The 11837-nt window shown below is 36.6% G+C and overlaps 1 long non-coding RNA gene across 2 annotated transcripts; it reads left to right on the top strand.

Annotated features, from left to right (window-relative positions):
* The first annotated feature begins 4186 nt into the window (after positions 1-4186).
* On the top strand, positions 4187-10747 carry LOC131695102 (uncharacterized). 2 transcript variants are annotated; one of them, XR_009306596.1, is made up of 5 exons: positions 4187-4464; positions 4523-4572; positions 9717-9799; positions 10068-10248; positions 10307-10747. It is a non-coding gene; the product is annotated as an uncharacterized LOC131695102 (long non-coding RNA). The 2 variants fall into 2 exon arrangements; XR_009306595.1 differs by having other exon boundaries at positions 4187-4572.
* Positions 10748-11837: the final 1090 nt, after the last annotated feature.

Below are 11837 nucleotides of genomic sequence, written 5' to 3'. Positions count from 1 at the left end.
AAGATTCGAGAAGAAAGAAAATGCGTGTATTTTTCTCGCGCAAAGTTTTTAATTCAGGACCAGTAGTAAAAAGAAGATCACAACGATAATGGTTTATCACATACTCTGCAGCGCTTAGTTCAAAAACGCTGGATTTAATTGCTAATAGGTACGCATGGCAGGACACAGATCACACCTGTTACATCATCACCATCTCATTTCATCCGGTGGTTCATCATATTTTCGAGGGATAATATTGTGTTGTGGTGTACAGTCGTGATTCGCTGGTTGGACACTTTTTAACTGGACCGCTTTTTGGTTGGACCTCCGCTATTTGGACCATTGTCCAACTAAAAAGCATCTGAACGTCAAAATCTCGTGCCAAATTTACTTTGACAATCAATCTGACAATATTTAGAGATAAGAACAGATGCATTTACACTGCCAACATCTCCTTTGGAGAGTTTTTGACATTTGTCAGTCGGTCCAACTAGCGAATCAAATTCGTTAGTTGGACAAGGCTGTGACCCAAGATGGGAGAAAGGTGGGAACATTTGACACTTTTGAGTGTATTAGTATTATACTTGCAAAATTAAGCATGGCGGCCGGGGCCCTTGAAGTAAACATCAACATCCGAACGAGCATCCTGATTCTTTGGCGCACGATGAAAAGTGAGAAAAGGCCGAGCATTACTTCGGATCTATCGATTAGAACACTTATGGACACTTCTTACCTCGAAAAAAACCGATTAAATTAACTATGACCGAACCGAAACAAAACTTATGGCAACAGAAGGGCCCGCTACGTCAACTGTTTGCGCTTTTCTTCTTCATATCCTCTTGTTTTTTCGGCTTCATCAAAGAAAAATGACAACCGCACTCACACACAGAAAAAAATGTGTATCCGTCTTGGCTGTGGCCCAACCAGCGAATCACGACTGTATACTACCCAAGATCGCTTATTTGCCCCGTTTTCTATGGGATTTCCTATCTTCATGGGACTGATTTGCGATCATAGGCAGTATAGTGAAATGCATGAACGTCAATGCACTTGGAATTCAATTCACTTCGTCTGTAAATAAGGGGAGGGCGGGAGTAGACGGGGTTGGGTGGTTGTACTTAACTTATAAAAATTATATTTTTAATACATTTTAACATTTCTAATATTGTTCTTAGAAACAGTAACACGAAATGTTAATTAACTTTATAATTTATTGTTGGACAATGAAATTGCTTTTTTCAAGACGTTTATTATAAATTTACTAGAAGTATTCCGCGTCGAACAATGTGGAAATGTCCTATAATTCTAGGATAGCCACTTTTGTTAATTCGTTGCAATAGTTTTTGACTTACTCCGACAATTTTATGCAAACTGTGGATACATGGATGTGGATTTGATGACCAATTTGGTAAGCAGCGAACGTCACGTTCAAAATTTTTCGAACGTTCCACTGTTTAACCTACCTATGATTAAGACCCGTGTCAGGCCATGGCAAACACCTGATGATGCTTTGGCTCGTTCTAAGCACAGACAAACAAATATAACAATTCGAAGACTGATTTGGGAAATACATCGATGATATTCAAAAGAGCACATCTGAACATTACATTACATTATTGTCGCTTCAGCTCATCGCATCGCATCGCATTTGACAGGCGAAGATCTAATAGAATTTCAAATTGTTTGAGTTAAAAGTTGGAGACACAGTACGCTACTTCGAATTATGAAAAAAAATCTTATCGCTGACGCTAGGAATTTGGCACTACCCCGCAGGACCGTTGTTTGAAAGCAAGATTCCGTGTTATGTCATTTGCCATACTGATAAATTGGAATCAAATTTATAATTTTTGAGCAATAACTCATTATTTGATTCCATCTTTGGAATTACCGTATCGACGACAAAATGTTGAATTCAGTTAATATATATCTGTATTAACTTGCCACAAATTCGTGTGTACCAATTTGCTCCAGGGTACGCACTTAATGTTTATTTCTTGAAGTAGATGTAGTTGTAGTTAGTATTTCAGCTCCAGCGATACAACCGATTTTAATTAGAATTAGTTGTGTTATTGGCGCCAGAATACTACACAGTTAAGCTTTTTCGGGAAATCAGCCGGAATACGAATTACGAATACGAATTAGAACCAACCAGAATTTCCGATTGAACTTTACTTTACCCATAGGTGCACGCAAAGTTCATATATCGATTACTGGAAGCCTATTGGCCGATAGTAGCGCCAGCTAGCGGCTACTTGTTGCCAAAGGCATTGTTTATGTTATAAAGGCTCGCACAGAGTGAACCCAAATCTACCTATCGAACAATCAGATGGCTACCTATCGTGCAAAGTAAACAATACGGGTGAATGACCTATAAGGTTAAAACCCGCTCCAATAAAATCAATCAATTAAACAAATATTCTTCTTTCGGAGAACATGCAACAAATGTATTAGTTAGTTAATATCATGGCGAAATATTTCAATCGTCGAAACAAGACACTGTATTCAGTTTATTATGCTTTTTTGTAACAATGTAAAATAAATTACATGGAATAGTATCAAGAATAAAGTGCTATAAGCCACGAAACAGTGGGTTTTCAATTCACTCCATATTAATTAATTGTGTAACTCGGTTGAAGTCACTCAAAGTTACAGCAAAAATTATGGGTGCCAGAAACAAAGAAGATGCCATCATTTTAGGCAGCGTTGCGCATTCCTCTGTACGGGACTCTATAATACTACAGACACTAATTGTTGTTTGCTTAAAAATGATAGTTATATGTTTTACACATACAATCTGAATTGGATGTCATTTATTAATAGCAAAAGTAAAATTACTTTTGGTATGGGTCAAAATCCACATTGAGGGGAAATTCCGGAGAAACTATTGTTGGTTCAGCGCAATTCACAGCAGTCACGACAGAGTTGACGATACTCCTTTTGTTCACGAGCACTACATGTGTTTGGTGAATATTGGTTTGGAACTTCCTCTCAACGTGAATTTTGATAATTGTCTTTTAAGCACAAATCTCCGATCAACATGGAGAACGTGCTATTTGAACCAGTCGCTACTGATTCCTGACTCTAGTTCTAGGTTAGTTAGATGAGATATGATTACTATAACAACGTGCTCCGTGTATCAACCTAGGAAAACAACGCATTTTACGCAAGTTAATATTATTATTGAAGCCACACATAAAATACTATCACTTATTTATTTTTTTTTTTACTGTATACTGTTCTGCCGAAGTTGTACAGTAATGTTTTCATTTCGAATGGTTACAATCCAGCGTACCAAGTATTCATGAATAAGCCCACTATTCTTCGATTCAAAATTGCCTTTGAATATACTTAAAACCCAGATATGTTTACCCGGCTATGCTGTCTACAATATGACCACAGCTGATGGACATTTAGGCTACAAAATTTATGTAAAAATTAGTGTAAACGTCTATTACCTGGGGTATGGCAGTATTTTCACATACATTAACGCGCAATTTTTCTCCCATCCGAATATATTTGACTGCAGCGTCTGAAGGACGTACGTCAGATGGCTTCCGTATAATTTGGTAAAACCCAACTTTCTCTGGCTTTTCTATATAGTATTAGCTCCTCTTCAAAGGCTTCGAAATACATAAAAACGAAAGCGTATTCGAAACTGATCGTTCGTATAAACTGTTTCCACAAAACAATCGTTGAATGGTCGTAAAGGTTCCTTCTCCGCAAGTTTGTTTGTAATATCTAGCATGAGATCCTTTTCATTACACTCCTGATTCAGAGCGGCCGTAGTATGTGCTTCAGACAATAACTTCTGGGTAAACATTAGTTATTAGAATTGGTTGTCCGTTCCGAACCCATAACATTTCTTAGAATTTTTATTACATAGAGAATTTTAGCGTATTTGAACAAAAAAATGTCTTATTCAATTCAATAATACAATGTTTATTGCTTCAAACGGCAGAATTAATGGTATGAGCATTTTTTTCATTGAAACAATAATTAACTTTTAATCACAATAAACATTTCCAGTTTGAATAATTTTACAATCATTGCAATAAAATATTTTTAGAAAAGAGAACGATGTTTGTTACTGAAATGGTTTTTAAATGGTATCCATATCATTAAAAAAACGATTATTTTATTGCATGATTGCAAAAAAAGTAACGTAACTATAATAACAACTACCGGTGTACACTGAAAATCAAAGTTACCTATTTTTTGGGTTAAATTTGCTCACTGGAAAGTTTATACATGGGCAACCCAAAATTAGGTAGAAATTTGAACATGGCGATTACCCATAATTTGAGTTGCTCGCTGTGAACTTCGTGTTGGGTAGGAATTGAATAATGACGTCTACTCAAATTCAAGTTCATCGCTTTGTACTTATATTTTGGGTAGTCCATTTCAAACAAAGTAGTAGGTAATGTTTTTGACAGCCATTGTTATTGTTGTGAATCAAATTGCATGAAGTGGCTCTGGAAAAGAATGGTAATTATAATGCATAATGCAATAATTTCAATTAAAATTAATGATTAATTTATTTCAGCCTAGAAACTTAGGATAAAGCAATTAGCGCTGGATCTAAAACATGAGTCGGTGAGTACTGAAACGTTGTTTATTTTTTGCTTGTGGGTTCATGTTGAGTTGCTCATAGTACTTAAATAGCGGCCACCGCATCATTCCGAAACCCGATCGGACCTCGAAAGACACATTGAACTCATGATGGGACGTTGATGATTCATATTTTTTGGAAATGTATGAAATGCATATCGCTAGAGTTAAAATAGAATATAACTACTAGAGGGTAATGGCAGCGGCTAGCGGTGATTAAATATTTTCTCGTTCTTACATATGATGGGCCCATTAGATTGACATTTGTTGCCCTTGACACACGCAGGTTAAAGTAATGAGTAACAATAGCAGCTACAAAGCGATACAGTTTGGCAATTATATGCCAAATGTTCCAGGCTGCAACAATTCTAATTCTATTCTATTGATCAAAAGCAGGCAAAAACCTCAAGCGGTGTGAATTTAGTAAACGGGGTAATTCTAAAAGATGCGACGAAATGTTGAATGATAAAAGGTCGAATATAGCAAATGATTGAAAATAACAAAGGTTCCAATGTTACTAAAGGTTTAATGAAACAAAAGTTTAAAATTTAAAAAACAGAATAATGTATTCTCACCGTTATGATGCGTCACCTCGCCTAGTTTGGTGAGGTGAGAGCGAAAAAGCGATCACCGCAGTCACTTAGGTGACTATAGTCACCCAAGGTGACAGAAGTCACCTGGCAGAGCGATTCCAATAATCATTTTGAGTGACGACGGTCACCGTAAGATGGGAAAAAGTGACTAAATGCACGAAAAAGAATTATCTATGTTTAATTCCACAAATTATTTCTTCACTTTTAATCAAGATAAAATTTTCATTTTAAATCAAGGAATTTATTAAACTAAAATGGATTTTTGGGTTGGATCAACCAAAATATCTATTACATTAATCTTACAGGTTTTGTTATCTGTGTTTTTCGAAGATCAACCAAATTATTGTTTATTTCAAATAAATCAGTGATTGAAGCATAAACATGCGTCTGATTGATTCCAAAAGTCTTCCTGTATTAGTTCGACAATCCTTGCTGGATTGAAACAAAGAGATAAAAGTTTGTTCTAACTAATAAGAACATTGTTTACACGTGCGACAAACAATCGAATTCTGAAGCGATCGAAAGTAATTTGTTTTTGATGCGTTACATCGAAAACAAAATCCCAAAGAAAATATACTCTCCAGCGATTTGTTGGATTCAATAGCAACAAAGGTCAAGTTGGCATTACTGCCGGATTCGTTGAGTCGTTCGAAGTCGATATCAAGCGAGCATTTGACCGAGGAACTAACTGAGTAAAAGCATCCCGCGGAAGTAATGGTCTTACGCGAGTAGGCCGTCGCTATGCCGAAGGTTCTAAACATAACAAAATTCTTCAGTGGTAAGTTACTTATCATTTAGTCTTGCGCAATGAGTTGAGAACAATTTATTCATTTGAAGGTACAACGAATGCTACGAAAAATCTGCTGTTGGATTTTTCGACGCGTCAAAGAATAGAACAGAGACGATCGCATCCATAGAGTCTTGCTTGCTTTCAACTTCATTTTATAGAATAACTCTGCAGAAGACACAGTTCTAGTAGTACGAGATATTCGTCAGGCTACAGCGACAGTGGCGATGTTTTTTCACGCTTAAATAGTCCTTATAGATGCTACTGAAATTGGCCCAGAATAAGTGAATTCTGCAGATGAACAGGAGACACTCGATAGTGTCACGGAAAATATACCGATTGTTACTACTGAAGTTGATGCGAATGTACCAGGTGAAGGAGCGATGGTTGAAATTATATACCCTGCAACAAATATAATTACATTTTGCAACAAAATTGGTGTTGACTCAACATTTCAAAACCATTATTTTGAACGTTTCTTATATTTAAAACAACGAAATGTACAATTTGAATTGATAAAATAGTTTTTTTTTTCATTTCAATGTTTGATATGTATTGATACAAATATTTGTATTGTTTAAAGCAACCAAACGGACTTATTGAAACAACAAATTTGTATTTTTGTTTCGATTGTTGTTATGATGAGATCAATAAAACATTTTTTTGATTCAACTTTTTTTCATGTTTGACCCAATAAATTATTCAGAGTTATTTCAACAATTGTTTTATTTAAATTAACAAACATTTTTTATTGAACACTGAACAATTTGATTAATTTGTTGCTTTAACCCTCATTTTATTCGACTTTAATAATTATTTTTCTGCGTGTGCTCACCTAAAAAATGTAGGTGATTAGAACCAAAAAGTGTTGCGTTTACTTTCAGATTTTTTTTTTTAATTTTCGGGTAATATTTCCTTTTGGATAATGGCAGTTGGGAAGTTTCTGAATGACGTAAATTGAAGATAGGCGTTTTTTGAAATTCAAGAAGGCGGCTTATGGTTACAACCAAACACTTAAAACCACCGCTAATATAGGTGCCATTTGAAAGGTAGTGTTTATTAGAAGGCAAAAAATGATGATTGGAGCCATTTAAAAATCCAAGATGGTGGATTCCGATTATCACAAAACACTGAAAACCACCATCAGCATGGGTGTCATTTGCAAGGTAGTAATTAGTAGATGGCAAAAATTGATAATAGGGATCTTTAGGGGTGTGCGGGTTAAGGCATTTTCTGATGCATATTAGTACCGTGAGTTAATATCTCAGTCCTTTTTCAATTTTAGGCCCAAAACTATTGAAAAAACATGTTTTAGTTTGTTTCCTTTTACGACAATAACACATCCAAACCCATGCGACTTGCACAGCTCTATAGGTTGCCTTATCAGATCTACCATAGTTTGCAGATGAAACTTGGGATGGCAGGCTGCTAGCGGATTGCAAAAGTATCAGATCATGCCGTGTGGGGTGCTGACCCGGTTGACAATGAGGCGAACGAAATATTTGCAGATACGTCATTTAGTAGAACAACTGTCAGTTTGTTGGTTGAATTTAATTTGGTTTTTTTAAATTTAAAAATCAGAAAAGAATAATTAAGGTTTAAGAATGATATGAGTGTACTCTTGAGGACACCCGCTATCAGTACATATGAAACACTGACATAATTTTTCCAAATTAAAGATCCCGATTGGCGCCATTTTGAGTTCCATGATGGCGACTTCCGGTTACTACAAAATATTGAAAACCATCATCAATATGGGTGTCAATTAAAATGTAGTGTTTAGTAGAAGGCAAAAATTAATGATTGGTGCCATTCCGAAATCCAAGATGGCGGCTTCCGGTTGCCACAAAACACTGAAAATCACACCCAAAATGGTAGGTAGTTATTAGAAGAAGGCGAAAATTGATGATTGGTTCCATTTGGAAAACCAAGATGGCCGCTTTCGGTTATCACAAAACACCGTAAACCACCATCAATATGGGTGTCATTGGAAAGGTAGTAATTAGTAGAAGGCGAAAATTGACGATTGGAGCCATTTGAAATCCAAGATGGCGGCGTTCGGTTACCACAAAACATCAAAAACCATTATCAATATGGTTGTGATTTGAAAGGTATTGATTAGTAGAAGCCAAAAATCGACGATTGGCGCCATTTTGAAATCTAAGACGATTGACTTGGTTTGTTTGATAGAGCCCATCAAACAAATTTTCATGCAAGAGGTGACAGAATGGGGTCAATGCACTTAAAAAATCGGGGGTAGACTGAATCAGGCACAGACAATATCGGTGGCTGATAATATCGGATCTTCCCTATATTTCTAAGTACTTCGATAGTACCATTAAAAATAACTATGTTTCTAGAATCATCCATTTCGTAAACTAGCATTCGGTGAAATGGAAATCATCGTACTGACGCTCTTCCTTTTTTCAAATCATCTATCTATTGCTTTTAACCCTTTCATTCCCAAAGTTTTTCTTGTGCATGTAGGGTTTCAAAACTATTTTTTCTTGAAAACAGTGATGTTAAGAAACACGAATTCTTTTTTCATAAAGATAGGAGCTTCCCTCGCAGCACTAGAAGCTGCTCAATTTCTACCTTCTAATGGTCAATACAATTCCCCTAGAATATTCGATATGAAACAGATTTTGCTTAGTGACCGCACCCCACAACCCATAACTCTGGAATCGGAAATCGGATCGAGATGAAATTTAATAGCCATTTAAGGGGATAAAACACCTTTCATTTGAGACCAAGTTTGGTCGAATCTCCGAAAAACCAATGAGACTGTAACTCTTAATTTGGATACTTCCGCCGGGGCTTCCGGAACCGACGATGGTGGCCAATGTGACCAAAGAGACTTTGAATGGCTGTTAGTGACCTAGTACTACAAATCTAAGTAGATGTGGCACCAGTTTGAAAAAGTTTTCACCTTTATACATTCATTACAGAATTTTTTAAAATCAACATTTTCTGCGTGATCGTACTCTTCACTCTGTAACTCCGGAACCGGAAGTCAGATCCATTATAAATTCAATAGCAGCCTACAGGATACACGTTTCATTTGAGACTAAGTTTATGAAAATCGGTTCAGCCATCTCTGAGAAAAGTGAGTGAGATTGTGGTCACATACACACAGAGAATTGACGGACTGAATCGAATGGTATATGTCACTCGAGCCTCCGGTTCTCCGTTGAAAAGACGGTTTTCAGAGCAGTTTTTCTATTGAGAAAGGCAAAACGTAAATCGTACGAACAAGTTATAGCAAATAGTGATACATTTAACACTTTTATAATGAGTGGCTCATGTCCCTTCAGATTTGACCGCACTTACCGCTTGATGACGTCCCAGTTTGATATTTCTTTTGAGTGGTTTGAGAAAACTGAGAAAACGAAAATCGTCAACGCAGGCCTGGATACGGTTAAAGAAATATAAATAAATTTTGGTAGCCTCGCATCGTTTTCCGGAGCAGTTGGATATGTAAGGATATTTATTATTTTAAATCTAGTCCTGTAATTTAATTCTATTAATCGAATCGTATATTTAAAGCATTGTCATCAATACCCCCAGGGTTGCAAAATTGATTCGGTTCTGTAACTCCGAATCTAAATAATATGGCGTGCGACATCGAAGAATTTATTCCGTGCATTTTAGGTCGTCTTGTTTCAAACACCTATTAAATCTATCTAAAGGGAAAATGTTGCAAAATTACACAAACTAAAAATTAAAAATTGACGCGTTTCGTTTTGCAGATGATGATCGAGTTGCACTTTTTGTTGCCAACGAACGGAAAACAAATAAATAATTGAAGAAATTTTTCTCCTCAAAATATTTGGTAAGTAAATAAGAACAGTTTTGCATGTAATATAAGTTGTTATCAAGGGCGTGGAAACGACATTTATTCACTATTACTTGTGGATATACTGGAAGATAAACTAATGGCGTTTTCGTTTTTGACTCTGCACTACACCAGTGTAGTCGGTGCTACACTCATTCAAACCTGAGTGTAATCAGTCTATCTCTTTTTTTGCACTACACCTGTGTAGCACCAAGAACAAACGAAAGCGCCATAAGACTAATTTAATTTCTACCACTTTTTATAGATTATTTCTGCTGCCTCTGCACTCCTTGCTGTCGTTCGATTCCGTTCACGTGGCTTCGACGTGCTGCCTCGAGGATCGGCAACTCGTTGGTAGCGAGCCGCGTGGCTTGTTTCGATATTCCACCTGTTGCTATGGGCCTTGGTTGCCTCTAGATGACCTCGCATCTGCGTGGTGACTTCAGGTATGGTTAAGATGATCGGTTGTGATATAACGTATATATAATAACATTTTTTTTTCAGGAAACTATTCAGTCATGTCAAACTGAGGCTTCCAATAGTCAACACCGGTGAAACAACGTCATCTCGGTTATTGACTTCAGATACATCGAGCAATACGGAACATTTGAACAAGACTGTAGCTTACCCGAGCTCCGAGCCACTACAATTCCATTTGACTTCAGTCATACCGGCTGGAATATAATATAGAATTCTGGCTGTCTAAGAGACAAGTATTTTAATTGTGCATTCATTTTTATTTGTTTTTTGTTGATGATTAATTCATTTCAAATATATTTGTAGTTGGAACTGTGGCCACATTTGCAATTATGGTGCCACTGACATATGAGCAAGCGTATGGGGGATAGACCACTAGTGAATAATTGTTCTTAAACCTGAGGGGTAACCACCCATATTGATGGTGGTTTTAAGTGTTTTGTTACCAGCCACCATCTTGGATTTCAAAATGGCGCCAATCATCAATTTTCACTTTCTACTAATTACTACCTTTCAAATGACCCTCATATTGATGGTGGTTTTCAGTGTTTTGTGGTAACCGGAAGGCGCCATCTTGGATTTCAAAATGGCACCAATCATCGATTTTTATCTTCTACTAATTACTACCTTTCAAATGACACCCATATTGATGGTGATTTTTAGTGTTTTGTGGTAACCGGAAACCGCCATCTTGGATTTCAAAATGGCACCAATCATCAATCTTTGCCTCCTACTAATTACTAACTTTCAAACGACACCCATATTGATGACGGTTTTCAGAGTTTTATGGTAACAGGAAGCCGCCATCTTGTATTTCAAAATGGTGGCAATCATCAATTTTCGCCTTCTAACAATTACTACCTTTCAAATGACCCTCATATTGATGGTGGTTTTCAGTATTTTGTGGTAACTGGAAGCCGCCATCTTGGATTTCAAAATGGCACCAATCATCGATTTTTATCTTCTACTAATTACTACTTTTCAAATGACCCTCATATTGATGGTGGTTTTCAGTGTTGTGGTAACCGGAAGGCGCCATCTTGGATTTCAAAATGGCACCAATCATCGATTTTCATCTTCTACTAATTACTACCTTTCAAATGACACCCATATTGACGGTGATTTTTAGTGTTTTGTGGTAACCGGAAACCGCCATCTTGGATTTCAAAATGGCACCAATCATCAATTTTTGCCTTCTACTAATTACTAACTTTCAAATGACACCCATATTTATGGTGGTTTTAAGTGTTTTGTGGTAACGGGAAGCCGCCATCTTGGATTTCAAAATGGCGCCAATCATCAATTTTCGCCTTCTACTAATTACTACCTTTCAAACGACACCCATATTGATGGTGATTTTCAGTGTTTTATGGTAACCGGAAGCCATCATCAATTTTCGTCTTCTAACAATTACTACCTTTCAAATGACCCCCATATTGATGGTGGTTTTCAGTGTTTTGTGGTAACCGGAAGCCGCCATTTTGGATTTCATAATGGCACCAATCATCAATGTTTGCCTTCAACTAATCAATACCTTTCAAATGACACCAATATTTAT

This window comes from Topomyia yanbarensis, unplaced genomic scaffold (genome assembly GCF_030247195.1).
Source record: "Topomyia yanbarensis strain Yona2022 unplaced genomic scaffold, ASM3024719v1 HiC_scaffold_286, whole genome shotgun sequence".
NCBI lineage: Eukaryota > Metazoa > Arthropoda > Insecta > Diptera > Culicidae > Topomyia > Topomyia yanbarensis.
Note: the sequence above shows the minus strand (reverse complement) of the source record. Positions and strands in the feature narration are given on the sequence as shown.